Raw genomic sequence first — 19,068 nt, forward strand, 5'->3', positions numbered from 1 at the left:
CACCTTGCTGTGCCCTGCAGTGCCTGGATGTTCCCTGACACAGCCACTTGTCCCTTTACAGATCCTGGCACGCCCAAAGGGGCTCAGCTAGGCCTGGGGAGTCCCCAGAATCCAGGGGTTCTGTTAGCTTGAGGCAGCCAGGAGAACAGATGCAGAGTAAGGGCCCTGCTGGCAATGAATCAAGTCTCCACGTCCGAGCATGCGGCCCAGCACGCAACCACAAGGAGCTTGAGGAGAGAGATACAACCCCCGCCTGACATCAGAAAAGGCATCCTGCCTGCCCTTTAGTCAGCTGCTGTCAGCGGCAGGAACAGGTATGTCATGTGAGCTCAAGTCACCTCCAGCGCCCCAAGGCTTGACATCCAGTGACCACTAACCAAGGAAGCCAGCAGGTGGCCATGGCAGAACCAACACTTCTGCCCAACCTGGAGCATTTGCCTCCCGCTCTGCAGGTGCAGGGAGACCTGGGAACATCCCAAGCAGGGTGAGGGGTCCTGCGGCAGCTCTGCAGAGCAGCAGTGGCAGTTCTAGTTACACCCTGACTGACCAGAGGCCCCCAGGCTCAAGGGTCCCTGTTTCAAACATAAAAATTAGTAAAATAGGGCTGGAGTTTAGCTCAAAGGTAGAATGTCCCTGTATCCAACTCTCAATACCAATAAATAAATAAATAAATAAGTAAGTAAATAAATAAATAAATAAATGGTGTTGGTGACTGAACCCAGGGCTCATGCATGCTAAACAGATGTTCTAGCACTGAACTCCCAGTTCAAGTTGGATGTCAGGAAAGCAATGGCTCATTTATTGGTGTAAGTGTGTCCCTCGCAATGCCCGGGCATCCTGTGCTTTGTCAGTAACGCTGGCTGCTACGCGCTCTTGGCTGTGAAGGCACTTTCATCCCTACAGCTGTTGACACAAAGTGCTCGCTCAGACTCTCACAGCTCTGGAGGTCAGCAGTTTAAAACGGGCCGGCAGAGGTGCTCTCCTCCTGGAGGCCCTGGGGGAGAACCCCTTTCCTTGGCCTTTTTTGGCTTCTGGAAGCCACCTCAGCCCTTGGCTTGTGAGCCCCTTCTCTTCTTCAGAGCCAGAAGCATCCCATTTCTCTCCTTTCTCACCACTGTTTCTATCCTCCCATTTTCTCTCTTATAACAACGCTTATGTATATATTGGGCCCACCTGGATAATCCAGGATAATTTCTATATCTGAAGATTCTAAACCATATCTGCCAAGTCCATTTTGCCAAGTGAAACAGCAAAATTACAAGTCACAGGGGTGAGGATGCAGGCATCTTTGGGAAGCTGTTATTCAGCGATTGTCTAAGGCAGGCAGGCTCCTTTCCTGTCCCCCTAGGGGGCCTTTTGGGGGTACTTTGGAGACCCTCTTGCTAGGGATCCTTAGTGTGCCTGTTCTCTAATCCGGACAACATGGTTCATACCCTCAGCTAGCTCCTGCAACAATCCCTCAGCTCCCTCTTCAGTGGACACCCCGCTCTCAGCGGCCCTTTCTGCTACAGTCTCTAATACTCTGCAGACAGAACTCTTGGGTGGGCTGCTTTCAAGACCCTCAAGCCTAGTCATCCCAAAGTGTTGTGTCACCTTTGACCCCAAGGAAGCATCCCTGCCCTGGCCCTCAACAAGTTGTGTAACATATGTTATTCCCAAGAAAGAACTGAATGCTCAGATTCCAGGGCGGCCCATGTGTGCTTTCCCATTAAAGAAATCCTCAAAGATCCAAGCAATCTTGAGGCTTTTCTTAGATCTGAGCTGGAGTTGGGTGATGTGTCAAGACCAGAAGTTGCAGGACCAGTTCGGACACTTCTTAGCAAGTTCTGCATGGATGGTCTAGCACCTGTCTATAATGCGTGTGTGTTGTGGGCTGGGGGTGTGGCCAGGGCAGCCACCTGTTGTCCTAAGCTTTGGATGTGAGCCAGCATCCCCAGACAGATGGAAAGCCTATCTTCCTAGACAAAGAAAAATGTGTTCAGAGCATAAATGTACCATATGGTAAAGGTGTTACCAGTCCCAGAGCTACCCATGTTTTAACAGAGAGGGCAATGACTGACGCAGATATGAGGATCACTAATGAGAATGCTGAGGCCCCAGCCTGCGTGGCATGCCCCTGGCCTTGCCCACCTGAACCGGGCATCAGCATTCTGCAGGGGAGTTGGGCCCTATGGCGCACCTGAGCTGACACCAAGATTCGGCAGCACAAATTGGAAGGCAGGTAGAATGGTGCTGGGGGGCCAGGGACTTAGTTTACGCACCTGCTCTGGGTTTGTTGAGGCTGCTCTAGCTAAATACCATAAACTGGATAGCTTATAAAGAGCAGAACAACATTGCTCATAGTTGTGGAGGTTGGAAGCCCTGATCAAGGCACCGGCAGATTCCATGTCTCCAAGTGAGGGCTGCTTTCTGGCTCGTTGATGGCTCTTCTTTCTGCATCTGCACACGGTGGAAGTGGTGAGGGGTTAATGAGGGCTCTGGTCCCATTCATGAGGGCCCTGCTCCCACAAAGGGCCCACATCCTAATACCGCCATCACCTCGAGGGTTAGGACTGCGACATATAAACTAGGGGGACACAAACTTTCACACCACACCACCTACTCTGCAGGTTGGTCGTGGCCATCTGTATCTGGAGGAGTAGAGGCTGCCTCCTGATTCAGTGAGAAAGAACCCCGCTGTCAGTGGATGGCATCTGCCCCGGACACGAGGGCAGAGTCATGGTTGGATGGTGGCTACAGAGATGGCCTTGGGTGTGAACCCTGGTCCCCCAACTACAAGCTCTGTGACACTGGGGAGCTTGCTTAACTTCTGGGCACATATTTCTGTGAACTGATTTGATCAGTTCTGTGATCTATGATCAAGATTCAGGTAGATAGATGATAGGTAGGCAGATGATAGATAATATATAGATCATATTATAGATCATATCCACATAGGATATGATCAAATTCTGTGAACTATCTATGATCTGGGGTTCTTGTGAAGATTAAACAAAGTGGTGTTTACAAAGCACCTGAAACCTCATTGTACCTCAAAAATGCTATTTCCCTTCTTTCCATTTCTGAGATGCCCACATGTCAGCATTTTGGGGTACCTGTTCTTTGAGGTTTAATATGTCAGTGAGTATAGAAACAGGGAGAAGTAGTCACCACTTAGTCCCCGCGTCACACTGATGCAAACCCACCTGTGACCACAGACAAAGGCATCATTTTAAATGAGTCACTGGCCTTCCCAGGTGTAGCAAAATTCCTGGGGCACTGCTTTTGGGTGTGCCTGCTGGTTGGTATTCTATAGGGACAGGCCTCCAGCTTATACTGATCAGGTGGTTTTAATGTGAGCCCGTGAGATCATCTCAACCCTCCATTACACACACACACACACACACACACACACACACACACACACACATTCACACATGCACACATGCATGCAATTCCTGGAGGCCAGGTAAAGGGGCACAGAGCAGGAGCCTGCCATCCACCCTCAGGATATCTGCACAAAGCACAGCATTATAGGAATGTACTTGTTTGTTTTTGTGGTGCTGGGGATCAAAGCCAGGGCCTTGTACATGCTAGAAAAGTGCTCTACCACTGAGCCACATCCCCAGCACCCCCTTTTTTCTTGCAGTACTGAGAATTAAAGTGGGGGGCCTACCACTGAGTAGCACTTCCAGCCTTTTTTATTTTTATTTTGAAACAGTGTCTTGCTAAATTACTAGCACTGGCCCTGAATCTGTGATCCTCCTGTCTCAGCCTCCCAAGTACTGGGATTATAGGCATGTGCCATCACATCTAGCTCCCAGCACATTTAATTTTGAGAAAGGGTCTCACTAAGTTGCCCACACTAGCCTTGAACTTGTGATCCTCTTGCTCCCAAGTAGCTGGGATTAAGGTACACCACTGCATCCAGCTATGAGTCTTGTGTGTGTGTGTGTGTGTGTGTGTGTGTGTGTGTGTGGTACTGGGGGGTGGAGCCCAGGGGCATTCTACCCTCAAACTGCACCCCCAGCCCCATTTTTTATTCTTTATTTTAAAACAGAATCTCACTGAGTTGCAAATGTCCTCACTAAGTAGCTGAGGCTGTCCTCGAACCACGATCCTCCTGTCTCAGCATCCTGAATGCTGAGATTACAAGAGTGTGCCACCACGCCTGGCTCAGCTGTGAGTCTTGTAGCTGAGGCCACAAAAATCATCTCAGCCCAACTCCAAAAGAGCCTTTTCCTTTTCTTCTCGGGTGCTAGACAAGTGTCCAGTGCATCTTTCCATCACATCTCACAGCGGCCCCGTGAGTTTGACACTTTACTATACTGAGTTCACAGAATGAGCCGGGACACAAAGAGGTACCAGCTACAGTGTCTGTGCCAGCGCTCCATCCTGGCCTGTCCTCTGGGGCCTCTGGTCCTCTCTTAGGTGAGTACTGCTCAGCCATCCACCTGCAAGTCGCCTGGCTTGATATGAGCTGGCAAAAAGTTCAAGCTTGGAAAGTTCTCCCCTCCTATGGATGACCAAGGGCTCTGCCGGGGGCTTTATCCTCTGCCCCAAGCATCTCAAAAAGGCAAAAGGAGAGTCCCCTGCACCTATCTGCTCACCTCCCACTGTCCCCAACTCTGGCAGATAGGTCCTCACTTCACCCATCAAGGCAGGGACACAGCCATAGGGCGAGGCCTTCTTTGGTTCCAGCAGGCAGACCAGGAGGTATTGGGTGAACGGCTCAGAGGTCCCTCTCTCTGCCCCAAGGACACATCAGCCAAGGGCCCAGCTGAAGGTGTGGGCTGGGGCTGTCATCTGCTCTTTCTCCTATAGTTCTGAAGCCTCCAGAAAGGCCTCCATAGGGGCAGGCTGGAGGGCCTTCCAGGTTGAAGTGCTGCTCATGGACAGGTGTGAGCCGAGCTGGGTGGGGTGCAGCTGGGGAGGCAGCTTTGCAAGCCCGGAGGTGCTAATCCAGGCTTCTCCCCTGACCCGCCTGTGACCTAGCTCTTTTTCCTGTAACACCAGACTTTCCTGGAGACCCCAGAGAAGGTGACAGATGTCACAGTAAGCTCCTGGAAAGGATCCAGTGCTGGCATTTCCAGTCTGAAAGGAGACCCAAACACAATGGCCACTAGGACAGCGACAGCTCACACTCAAATGGCCCAACCCCTGTCAGGAATTTTTACAATATAAGCCCAAGCCAAGAACATTGCTCAATCTCTATTCCTGTGCTCCTTTCATACCTGCCCTGCAAGAGCTTGTTGGTTAAATGAGTTCCTAGGAGCTAATGAGATCCTCACAATGAATCTAGCGGGGCTCAGGGTTACAGATTCATGCTTACAGGCACAAGGAGGGAGAGGAACTGACATTTGTTGGGGGCAGAGGTGCCAGACCTAGCAAATAAAAGTACAGGACTTTCAAATTTAAATTTTAAAAAACTGCGTATACTTTTAGTGTAGGAAGATCCTATGAATATTTGGAATATACTTATATCAAATTCAAATTGAGCTGGGCACCCTGCTTGGCCCTGCATTTCCTAGCTGGGGGCTTAATGTGCATCCGCTGTCCTCTTTCCATCCTCCCATTCAGTCCTCACCCAGCCCTGGGAGGTATCAGGTGGACAGCTCAGCGGTCTCTCTCTGTGAATATGAAGTTATATTGACCCACAGTACAGATGAAGACAGGGATACCTCGAGAAAGGGGCAGTCTGATTTGCACATGTGCCGCAGCTCAGGAAAACTAGGTGGGAACTAGAATTTGGAGCTGCCTACCGGGGTTTGCAGGGCGAGGAAAGCCATGGCTGGCTCTGCACTCTGAAGAATCCCACACCATTAGGGCCAAGGAAGGCTGATTCTAGGGGGAAGGCTCAGCTCCTATGGCTGGGTCCAGGCGCATGTCCACGTCCACTTCAGTGCCTGTGAACAGCACCATGCAGCAGCTGAGGGCCAGCCCCACTGTACCTGCCTATGGGCCACCCTCCTGCTCCCAAGTAGCTGGGATTACAGTTCAGAATCAGTGCCTTGGGACCAACTGATTGAGACACATGCATTAATGTGTGGGACACCTAGCTGCTACACCAACAATTACAATTTCAGTAACAATAACAGTATGCTGGCAATAGGTCACAGGTGCCAGGCATGGCGACAACTTCATATCCATCAATCACTTCTTGTAATCCCTACCACCATCATAAAATAGTAATCTTGCTACTATTACGGATGGTCGCCATTTGTCAAGCATAATCATGTACCAGGCCTGGCACTTTATATCATTATCTCATTTAACACAAACACCAATCCTAACAGGTGAGGACCATTATCCACGTTTCCGAGGAGGACCAGAGAAGATGTGTGCCTAAGATCGTACGGCCACCGGACACCAAAGCTAAGACTGCCCTCCTCTGAAGCGCACATGCTTTCTCTGCTCTGCGTGGCCTCTGGTGGGATCCTGAGGAGGCTCATGAAGTTCCCACCAAGGTGGTTTGTCCCTGTGGAAGGAAGGAGGCAGAACGCGGTGCCAGTGTCAGCCAGCTCCCCCATGCCCCTTCACTAGCCAGAGGGATCTGTGGGAATGGACCTCACTTCCCCTTGGGGCTAAGCCGCCCAGCAGAAACCTTCACAATAAGCACTTCCGTAGGCCACTGGCTGTAATTCCGGCGGGAGTGCCCTGCTTTTCCCATGGGTTCTGCCACTTCTCCACGGAGGCCCGGCCTGGCGAGGAGCGCTGCCGTGGTCTGGCACCCGCTTCCCGTGGAGGCGACGTCCCACGCCTCCTCAGCTGGTTGGGTTAACGAGCAAAGTGGTGGGTCAAGAGGCCCGCCAGCTGCCGCAAACGAGAAATCAACACACCGACCTGCCCAACCCAGTGTCTAATGGGACCTATCGTCAACTCTAGAGGGTGAAACCACATAAATTTGGAAGAATAAACAAGAAAGTAAGAGGAAAAGAGTAACACAATCAGTGGCTGGTACGTCTTCATTTAACATTTACTAAACTAAAATCACAAGGACAAGTAAGTTCTAGGCAGACACATTAACAGAGAAGAATTAAGCATCAGAATTGTATCTTATACAAGGAACTCAACATATGAGAAAGGATGTATCTACAATCAAAAGGGAAGTGATGAGTTATTTAACAAAGGATTATAAGGAAATGAAAACTTGAAAATATGGATTTATTCATTTTTATTTATTTATTTATTTTTGTGGTACAGGGGATGGAACCCAGGGGCATTCTACCTCTGAGCTACACTCCAGCCCTATTTTATTTTATTTATGTTGAAACAGGGTCTCAGTAAGTTATGAAGGGACTCATTAAGCTCCTGAGGCTGGCCTCAAACCTGTGATCCTCCTGTCTCAGCCTCCCAAGTACTGGGGTTAGAGGTCAAAAATATGAATTTAAAACATCATGTCGCGCCAGGCATGGTGGCGCACGCTTGTAATCCCCATGCTTGGGAGGCGGAGACAGGAGGATCGCGCAGGTTTGAAGCCAGCCGCGCTGGCGTAAGAGACCCTGTTTCCAAATATAAAATAGGTCTGGGAGTGTAGCCCAGAGGTAGAAGGGCTTCCAGGAACCCCAGTATCCCCCCCAAAAAAAATCATGTCACCTCACACTTAAAAACCCTTCCAACTAGGTGTGGTGGCACACACCTGCAGTCCCAGCTACTCAGGAGGCTGAAATGTGGGGACTGCTTCAATCTGGAAGTTTAAGACCAGCCTGGGCCACAAAAGGCGATCCCAACCCAATACAATAATCAAGTATTGGCACAGGTCTGTAATCCCAGGACCTGGGAGGCTGAGATGGGAGGATCACGGGTTAGAGAACAAACTCAGAAGTTTAACAAGACTCTCAGCAATTTAGTGAGACCCTGTCCCCAAATAAAAAAATAAATTGCTGAGTCTCCTTATTGATAATCATAACATCTTCAAGTGAAGACAATGTTGTCTCCTCTCCAAAAGACGTCCTGTTTCATAACCTTGCTCACTGTATTGACTAGTACTTTTGTAACACAGAAATAATAGCGATGCCTGTCTTTTTCAGAATTTAATGTCACGATGTCTAACTAAACATAATACTGTGTAAGGTTTTTCTTAGAGTCACAATATAAATTTTCTAATTACCTTTCAGTATCAAAATGACCATGGGGCCGGGTGTGGTGACACACAGTTTTAATCCCAGCATTTGGGAGACTGAGACAGGAAGATTGCAGTTCGTGGCCAGCCTCAGCTACTTAGTGAGGCCCTTTGCAACTCAGTGAGGCTCTGTTTCAAAATAAAGAATAAAAAATAGGGCTGGGGTGTAGCTCAGAGGTACAATACCCCTGGGTTCCATCCCCAGTACCGCAATAAACAAAATAAACAAACAAAAAAACGATCATGGGGTTAGCTGGGCATGGTCGTGTATACCTATAATCCCAGTACTTGGGAGGCTGAGAGGAAAATTGCAAGTTCAAGACCAGTGCACAGTTAACTTAGTGAGACCCTGTTTCAAAATAAAAAATAAAAAAAGGCTGCGGTTATAGATCAGAAGTAGAATGCCCTTGTGTTCAATTCCAATACCACACACACATACAACACACACACACACACACACACACACACACACACACACACACACAAACAACACACACAGATCATGTGGTTTACATATAATGTTGATTATAGAAATAAAATTCCTAGTACTTTTTTTTTTTTTTAGGGTCTGGGGATGGAACCCAGGGGCATTCAACCTCCGAGCTACACCCCCTGCCCTATTTTTATTTTTTTGAAACCGGGTCTCACTGAGTTGCAGAGGACCTCACTAAGTAGTTGAGGCTGTCCATGAACTGCAATCCTCCAGTCTCAGCCTCCCGAATACTGGATTACAAGCGTGCGCCACCACGCCCGGCTCCTAGTACTTTTTTTGAAATCTCTGCATCCATAGAATGAATTTTGCCTGGTCATGGTACAAGCGTGTGCCACCATGCCCAGCTAAAGTAGTTTTAGATTCACAGCAAAATTGAAGGAAGGTGTGGAGATTCCCCAGCTGCCCCTGCCTCCACACAAGCATGGCTACCCTATGTCAACACCCCACCAGAGTGGCGCATTTTTCACCACTGTTGAAGCTACACTGACGCGACATTAGCATTCAAAGTCCTTCCCTTACATCTGAGTTCACTCTTGGTGTACATTCTATGGGTCTGGGCAAATTTGTAATGACAGGCATCTCCCATTATAGTACCACGCAGAGCAGTTTCACTGCCCTGAAAATCCTCTGTGCCGCCGGGCATGGTGGTGCACGCTCTCATAATCCCAGCATTTGGGGATCGGACCCTGCCATGAGGCAAGGCCGGTGCTGGGGCCTCCGAGGCCGGGATTGGAGCCTGCCTTGATGCAAGGCCGGTACTGGGGCCTCCAAGGCCAGGATAAGAGCCTGCCAAGGGGTTAGACTGGTGCTGGGGCCAGCGAGGCCAGCATTGGAGCCTGCCATGAGGCATGACCAGTGCTGGGGCCTCAAAGGCCGGGACCGGAGCCTGCCGAGGGGTTAGGCCGGTGTTGGGGCCAGCGAGGCCGGCATCAGAGCCTGCCTTGAGGCAAGGCCAGTACTGGGGCCTCCGAGGCCAGGATAAGAGCCTGCTGAGGGGTTAGGCCAGTGCTGGGGCCTCCGAGGCCGGGATCGGAGCCTTTCTTGAGGCAAGGCTGGTACTGGGGCATCCGAGGCTGGGATAAGAGCCTGCCGAGGGGTTAGGCTGGTGCTGGGGCCAGCGAGGCCGGCATCGGAGCCTGCCATAAGGCAAGGCCGGTGCTGGGGCCTCCAAGGCCAGGATAAGAGCCTGCCAAGGGGTTAGGCCAGTGCTGGGGCCAGCGAGGCCGGCATCGGAGCCTGCCGTAAGGAAAGGCAGGTACTGGGACCTCCGAGGCCGGGATAAGAGCCTGCCGAGGGGTTAGGCCACTGCTGTGGCCAGCGAGGCCGGCATCGGAGCCTGCCGTGAGGCATGGCCGGTGCTGGGGCCTCCGAGGCCAGGATAAGAACCTGCTGAGGGGTTAGGCCGGTGCTGGGGCCAGAGAGGCCGGCATCAGAACCTGCCGTGAGGCAAGGCTGGTACTGGGGCCGCCGAGGCCAGGATAAGAGCCTGCCAAGGGGTTAGGCCGGTGCTGGGGCCAGCGAGGCCGGCATCAGAGCCTGCCGTGAGGCATGACCAGTGCTGGGGCCTCCAAGGCCGGGATCGGAGCCTGCCGAGGGGTTAGGCCGGTGCTGGGGCCAGTGAGGCCGGCATCGGAGCCTGTCTTGGGGCAAGGCCGGTACTGGGGCCTCCGAGGCCAGGATAAGAGCCTGCCGAGGGGTTAGGCCAGTGCTGGGGCCAGCGAGGCCGGCATCGGAGCCTCCCATGAGGCAGGGCCGATACTGAGGCCTCCGTGGCCAGGATAAGAGCCTGCTGAGGGGTTAGGCCGGTGCTGGAGCCAGTGAGGCCGGCATCGCAGCCTGCCGTGAGGCATGGCTGGTGCTGGGACCTCAGAGGCCAGTATCGGAGCCGGCCAAGGGTTTAGGCCGGTGCTGGGGCCAGTGAGACCGGCATCGGAGCCTGCCATAAGGCAAGGCCGGTACTGGGGCCTCCGAGGCCAGGATAAGAGCCTGCCGAGGGGTTAGGCCGGTGCTGGGGCCAGCGAGGCCGGCATCGGAGCCTGCCGTGAGGCATGGCTGGTGCTGGGGCCTCCGAGGCCAGCACCGGAGCCTGCCATGAGGCAAGGCCGGTACTGGGGCCTCCGAGGCCGGGATTGGAGCCTGCTGAGGGGTGAGGCCAATGCTGGGGCCAGCGAGGCCGGCATTGGAGCCTGCCGTGAGGCAAGGCCGGTGCTGAGGCCTCCAAGGCCAGGATTAGAGTCTGCCTTGAGGCAAGGCCGGTACTGGGGCCTCCGAGGCCAGGATAAGAGCCTGACGAGGGGTTAGGCCAGTGCTGGGGCCAGCGAGGCCGGCATCGGAGCCTGCCGTGAGGCATGGTTGGTGCTGGGGCCTCCGAGGCCGGGATTGGAGCCTGCTGAGGGGTGAGGCCAATGCTGGGGCCAGCGAGGCCGGCATTGGAGCCTGCCGTGAGGCAAGGCCAGTGCTGAGGCCTCCGAGGCCAGTATCGGAGCCTGCATTGAGGCAAGGCCGGTACTGGGGCCTCCGAGGCCAGGATAAGCGCCTGCCGAGGGGTTAGACCGGTTCTGGGGCCAGCGAGGCCGGCATCGGAGCCTGCCGTGAGGCATGGTTGGTGCTGGGGCCTCCGAGGCCGGGATTGGAGCCTGCCGAGGGGTGAGGCCAATGCTGGGGCCAGAGAGGCCGGCATTGGAGCCTGCCGTGAGGCAAGGCCGGTGCTGAGGCCTCCGAGGCTGGGATTGGAGCCTGCCTTGAGGCAAGGCCGGTACTGGGGCCTCCGAGGCCAGGATAAGAGCCTGCTGAGGGGTTAGGCCGGTGCTGGGGCCAGCGAGGCTGGCATCGGAGCCTGCCGTGAGGCAAGGCCGGTACTGGGACCTCCGAGGCCAGGATAACAACCTGCCAAAGGGCTAGACCAGTGCTGGGGCCAGCGTGGCCGGCATCGGAGCCTGCCGTGAGGCGAGGCCAGCATCGGAGCCTGCCGTGAGGCATGGCCAGTGCTGGGGCCTCCTAGGCCGGGAACAGAACCTGCCGAGGGGTTAGGCCGGTGCTGGGGCCAACGAGGCCGGCATTGGAGCCTGCCGTGAGGCTAGGCTGGTGCTGGGGCCTCCGAGGTTAGGATTGGAATCCTGCCAAGGGGTTAGGCCGGTGCAGGGGCCAATAGCCAGCATCGGAGCCTGGTGTGAGGCAAGTTCACTCCTGCGGCCTCCAAGGCCGGGACCAAAGCCAGCTTAGGGGTTAGACCGGTGCAGGGGCCAGCGAAAACAGAACTGGGGCCTCCCATGAGGCAAGGCCGCTGCTTGAGCCAGCGAGGTCTGGATCAGTCCACTGAGTAGCCAGGCCACTACTGGGACCATCAAGAGTGGGATCGGTACTTGCAACGCAGCATGCACAGAGAAATATCGCAGAAAATATAAATCAGACGCTTCTCTTAATCAGCAATAACTAGGAGGAAAGGGGCAACAGGAAGAGGTTGAGCTATAGAAAGGGCCCTATAGTGAAGCAACTAATGTGACCAATCAGAGGGTATGTAATACTGGAGGACGGCGCCTCTTTAAAACGCAGGAGGTACATAAACAAATGTATCAAAGTAAATCACCAAAGAAGCGTGGGATGGAGGGAGGGGGAGGGAATGGGATGGGGGCTGGAGGAGGGCTAATTGGATGTATCCTCTCAAGTCTTGTATATCCTCTCAAGTCTTGTACTCCAATGTGATTGGTATATGACTACAATGCACCAATTTAAAAAATAAATTAATAAAAAAATAAATTAAAAAATAATAATAATAATCCCAGCATTCGGGGAGGCAGAGACCAGAGGACTGTGATTCTCAGACAGCCTCAGCTACTTAGCATGGCCCTTTGCAGTTCAGTGAAACCCTGTTTCAAAAAATAAAAAAGACTAAACACTAGGACTGGGGTGTAACTCAGAGGTCAAATGCCCCTGGGTTCCATCCCCAGTGCCACATACAAAAAAAAAAAAAAAATTCTCTGTGCGCATCCATCAACAGCAAGCATTCGTCGAAACGCTCACATAGCACCTTCTTCTTTAGTATCAGAATCAACATCTAAGGCTAAGTCTGGCTCCTATCAACAGTCCTTGGGAATAAAATTTGGCCATCTGAGTTGGGCATGGTAGCACATACCTGTAATCCCAGAGCTTGGGAGACTGAAAAAGGAGGATTGCAAGTTCAAGGCTAGTCTCTGCAACTTAGCAAGACCCTGTTTCATAATAAAAAGTAAAAACAGAAGCCAGGCGTGGTGGCGCACGCTTGTAATCCCCACGCTTGGGAGGCAGAGACAGGAGGATCGCACAGGTTTGAAGCCAGCCACGCTGGCTTAAGAGACCCTGTTTCTAAATAAAATATAAAATAGGTCTGGGTGTGTAGCCTGGAGGTAGAAGTGTTCCACCCCCAGTACCACACACACACACACACACACACACACACACACACACACACACAAAGTAAAAACAGGGCTGAGGGTATAGCTCCGAGGTAGAATACCACTGGGTTTAATCCTCAGTACAAAAATTAATTAATTAATTAAAATTTGGTCATCCACAATGGCATACTGCAGTCTGTTACCAGCACTGGTGCACTCGACCTGTACGATGCTTTCAAGGTTGACAGTACAAGTTCAAGCCTGTGGAAGAATCCTAGCTTTACCTATATTTTCAAATTCCCCTGGAAGTTTACTTTTTTTTTTTTTTTTTTGCGGTACTAGGGATGGAACCCAAGGGCATTGTACCTCTGAGCTACACTCCCAGCCCTATTATTTTGTCCTTTATTTTTGAAACAAGGTCTCACTGAGTTGCGAATGGCCTGGCTAAGTAGCTGAGGCTGTCAGCAAACCACGATCCTCCTGTTTCCGCCTCCCAAATGCTGGGATTACAAGCATGCGCCACCACAGCCGGCCCATTTTTGTCTTAATAGAATTCTACATTATTGAAATGAGATGATGTCTGAAAGTCAAACCAAAGTTTCTTGCGAATTATCCAAATATTGAAAATTCTGGGATTTAGCCTAACATATTTGGCCATTTCTGCTGCAATCAATTTATCTATGCACTGTATGCAAACCATCTTTTGAATTTTTATTTTGATGCTACAACCACTATGTGACCTTTTTGAAGGCATTAGGTAGTAATTAAGATTCTAAATTTAAGTTGAAATTCATTGTATGAGGTGTCATTGCCTAAGCAAACCACACAGCGAGGTCCCTATGCAGACATGCCAGGCCAGGCTCCCGAAGAGCCAGAGGCCCACACAGTCCTGACACCTGTGGCTACTGGCAGATCTAAAAGACAGCCAGGGGTTGACAAGCTGCGGTGGAAAGCCTGCTTCTTGTGGCACATGAACCAAGAATGGATGTCACATTTTTAAATGGTCAAACAAAATTTGAAAGAATAAAAATACTTTATGAAACATGAAAATTGTATGAAACAAATTTCAGCATCTATAAGCAAAGTTTAACTGTGACATACACAATATAGTCCTGTGTGTGTCTGTGTGTGTGTGTGTCTGTGTGTGTGTGTATGGTACTGGGGATTTAACCCAGGGGTATTCTACCTCTGAGGTCCCCAGATCTATTTTATTTTTATTTGGAAACAAAATTTGACTAGGTCGATAAGAGTTTCACCACTTCCTGAGGCTGTCCTCAAACCTGCGATCCTCCTGTCTCAGCCTCCCAAGTACAAGTGTGCGCCACCATGCCTGGCTCCCAAGTTTAGAAACAGTGAAATATGAAGAGCTATAATATATTTGAATGGAACGCATAAGGAATGAGAATCCACTCTGTCCCCAGAAGTTCAAATAGAAGGAATGTGGAGAGAGGGGCGGCCGCTAGAGAAGGACAAAGGACCAGGAGGAGTTCATTCATTAAGACCCTTCTTAAACTTTTTTATTATTATTATTATTGTGTGTGTGTGTGTGTGTGTGTGTGTGTGTATGTGTATGTGTGTGTAGGTCTGGGGATGGAACCCAGAGGCATTCGACCTCCGAGCTACACCCCCTGACCTATTTTTTATTCTTTATTTTGAAACAGGGTCTCACTAAGTTGCGGAGGGCCTCGCTAAGTAGAGGAGGCTGTCCATGAACCATGATCCTCCAATCTCAGCCTTCCAAATGCTGGGATTACAAGCGTGCGCCACCACGCCCGTCTTCTTTCTTAAACTTTTAAGATGGAGATGCCTAAATGTGTTTATTTGAGCAAGATTAGTCAATCATAGAAAACAAGAAATCAGATGCTTTCCCTAATATGTGAAAGCTAAGGAGAAATGGGTCATAGGAACTCTAGATGAAAAAGGAAATCCTATAGAGGAGCAAACAAGACAACCTAAATGAGGGGATAGGAGGGGGGAAGAAGGAAATTCTCTAAAACATACAATGTAAGCCGGGCGTGGTGGGGCACATTTGTAATCCCCACACTTGGGAGGCAGAGACAGGAGGATTGCGCAGGTTTGAAGCCAGCCACTCTGGTTTAAGAGACCCTGTTTCACTTCCGGGAAGATGGCGACCGAGAAAAGCGGGGCTTAAGAGCCCTGCTAACAACCAATCTCCATTACCACAAAATCAGCGCCTTTCATAGCCAGAAAACACCATCACCAGAGAAACAAAAAAATCACCAGGCTCCAGAGAGAAACCGGACTGAGAACAGAGCTCAGAGCCACAGAGGAGATACACCAGCCTCACGCCCGAGGACGCGGCAGCAGCGCCATACTGCCGGCGGTAGCGGCGATTTCACCGGACGGCTACAGCAAGCCAAGGTGAGCCGCTGCGGAACAGCTAGGTGGGATCTTTCGGCGCAGGGAGCATCTAAAGCTCCCAGTGGCTGAGCTCAGCACACGCTGCAGGGATTCAGAGTGGATCTCAAAACCAGAGAAGAAAAAATACGCCATTCTCACGGCCAAGGGCGTGGCAGCGGCGCCATATTGCCACCGGCGGCAGCAGCAGTGAATTCACCAAGTCCAGTACAGCTACATCTGCGTACTCAAGAACAGTGAGTCAAATTGCAGGCCACAGAGGAGAAATCCCAGTACTGTACTCCCTGGGACTTGACCCAGTGGGGGAGTGGCGGTGGCAGAGATATCACACCATAGGAGAACGTGCAACCTGGCACCCCCCACAGTCTAAAGCAGCCTCTATCGACTTTCTGGGTCGGAGACTCTGTGATACAACCCAGTAAAGGAGTAGTGGGGTCAGAGATGCTACAGACTCGAGATCCAGAGCACCTTAAGTGAAGTTGTAGTGACTCAAGGGAAGAACCCAGAGAAGGCACAAACTTCCAAAATCATGGGAAAGAGGAATAACACTGGAGCAATGAATGCCCACAACCCCACAACATCAGAACCCGATAAAACAGAAAATCAGAGATTTCTAGAAGATCAAATCAGGAAAATAACTGTAGAAATAATAGAAGTGCTTCGAAACGAATTCAGAGAGAGCCAAAAAGAGATAAAGGATGCAATTAATGAAGTAAAGGCCTCAATTCAAAGCATGAACAACCGATTAGACCACATGGAGAACAGAATCTCGCTCTTAGGAGATGATCATTTCAAAAATGAATGCATAGTTTCTAATCTAGAAAAAAATATCCGACAGCAGGAATCTGATATTGAAGAAATATGGGTCCACTTTAAGAGAGCTAACCTAAGAATAATTGGAATAGAGGAGGGAAAAGAAAGTGAAACCAAAGGGATCAACAATCTCTTCAAGGAAGTAATAGCAGAAAATTTTCCAAACATAGAGCAAGAGGTTGATACACAGGTCCAGGAAACTTATAGAACTCCCTTTAGACAGGATCAGAGAAGAGGATCCCCACGCCACATAATTGTCAAAATGACCAATGTGGAAGCCAAGCAGAGAATCTTAAAGGCAACAAAAACAAAGGGCCAAGTGACATTCAGAGGCAAACCAATTAGAATCACTCCAGACTTCCCAAACCAAGTCATGAGAGCCAGAAGGGCTTGGAGTAACATATTCCAAACTCTGAAAGAAAACAACTTCCAGCCAAAAATTTCCTACCCAGCAAAACTTTCTATCAAATTAGATGGAGAAATAAGAAGCTTCCATGACAAACAGAAACTGAAGGAATTTATGTCTTCAAAACCAGCACTAGAGAAAATACTCAAAGAGATTAACTACAAAGAAGAAATAGGTAACACACACCAGAACCAGAGAAACAAGAGTCTCCGTCCAACAGTCAACTAAGATTGGTTATCTGTGGAGATTCATTACTTATGTTAGTCTTTTACCTATCTCTAAATGGTATTGTTTGCCTTTATTGTTGTTAATTTTTAGGATTTCTAGTTGGAATATTAATATACCTTCAGATATAGCATTTGGAAATATTTTATCCCATTCTATTAGTAACTTTTAACTCTGTTTACATTGTCTTTGGATATACAATATTTTTTTTATTTTTTAGGGAGTTTGTATACTCTTCTGTTGCCTGTGCCATTGAAATCATATCTAAGAAATCACTGCCAATTTCAATGTTGTGAGGTTTTATGACCCAGATTTTCTCCTAAAAGTTTATAGTCTTAAGATTTATATGTAGGTCTTTTATCTATTTTGAGTTAATATTTGTATATGGGATTAGGTAAGGGTCCAATTTTATTCTTTTCCATGTAATTATTATTTTTCAACAATATTTAGTTAAAAGATTATTATTTCCACCACCAAATGTTCGTGGAAACCTTGTCAAAAATAACTTGACAATATAGGGAAGAATTTAGCTCTAGGCTTTTATTTAACTCCAATGGTTTATATATCTGCCTTTAGAATAGTACTACACTGTTTCAATTATTGTAGCCTTATATGGTTTGAAATCAGAAAATATATATCTTCTAGCTTTGTTCTTTTTCAAGATCATTTTGAGTATCTAGAGTCCATATTCCATATTAGGATAGATTTTTTTCTGAAAAATAAATATATAAATATATGATAGTTTCACCTAAAAAAAATAGAAAAAAATTCTCTGGTAAGAAAGAAAGTAAAAAGAAATATTGAAATGTTATCTTTAAGTCATCAAAAGCTTGGTATCAGACAAATGAAACTGTTATGTGAGATTATCATTTTTAATTTTGGATAAATTGCTATAATACTAGATGTCAACCACTAAGCCAAGCATGGGAGGGAGGGATGGGGAGGGAATGGGGTGGGGATCGGGTGGGGGCTGACTGGGCGATGTGTGCATGTATGTCTACAAAAGTTTGTATCCCACTATGATGTATGAATACAGTGCACCAATAAAAAAAATAAAGTAAAATAAAAAAATAAAATAAAAAACGGATATATCTGCAGTGATACAGAAAGGAATCCAGTCTTCGTGGTGGTCCACTCTTATAATCTCAGTACTTGGGAGGCTAAAACAGGAGGCTCACAGATTCACAGCCAGCCTCGGCAATTTAGTGAGTTCCTCCACAACTTAGTGAGACCCTAAAAAAAAAAAAAAAAAAAAAAAAAAGAGACCCTGTTTCCAAAAGTAAAAAAGTATAAAATAGGGAGTGTAGCCCGGAGGTAGAAGGGCTTCCAAGGACCCCAGTATCACAAAAAAAAAAATTTAAATTTAACACACACACACACACACAATGTACTTAAACATATCGAAGTCAACCACTAAGCCAAGCATGGGAAGGAGGGATGGGGAGGGAATGGGATGGGAATTGGGCAGGGGCTAAATGGGTGATGTATACATGTATGTACACACAAGTTTTTTTTACCCCAATATGATGTATGAATATAATGCACCAATAAAAAATTTTTGAGAGAAAAAGAGATTAAGCACAAACAACTTATACCCAAGAGACTTAAACAGGTTAAGTAACTCAGGCAAATTTTTATGTCCCCTATTTTACAGATGAAGGAACAGAGCCATTTACGAAGTCAAGTAATTCATGCAAATTCAAATGGCTGAGAACTGGCTGAACCAAGGCTTCAACCCTAGTTGGTGGGACTGAAAGTCCACATTTCTAACTGCGAGGCTGCCTGACTCCTGTTTCACAGGTCTGTTAACACACCCATTATTCAGGGCTCTCCAAGAAGAAGAGAACCAATAGAGAATATATATAATTATAAGGGGGTGATTTATTAGATTGGCTTCCATGATCAACCATCACACACAGCAACAGAAAATCTAAGGTCCCCAAGATAGTGATGAAGTCAGGAGCCTTACCATTCCTCGTCAAAGCTCAGTTTATACACGATGCTGCGTCCCTGTTTAAGCCTGTATTGCTGAGCGAGAGATGTATCTCAGTGACCCAGTGCTTGCCTAGAATGCATGAGGTCATGAGGTCCTGGGTTCAATCTCAGTACCAACACACACACACACACACACACACACACACACACACACACACACACACACCCTATATTGTCAACCTTTAAAGAGAGCTTTCAAACTTTTTCCTGTGAGAATTTTCCATTGAGAAAGTCAGATAATATCAAATATCCTCCCATCATTGAACTTGGATGACTCTAAGGAAAT

The sequence above is a fragment of the Muscardinus avellanarius genome (assembly GCF_963383645.1).
Source record: "Muscardinus avellanarius genome assembly, chromosome: 4".
In the NCBI taxonomy this organism is placed as follows: domain Eukaryota; kingdom Metazoa; phylum Chordata; class Mammalia; order Rodentia; family Gliridae; genus Muscardinus; species Muscardinus avellanarius.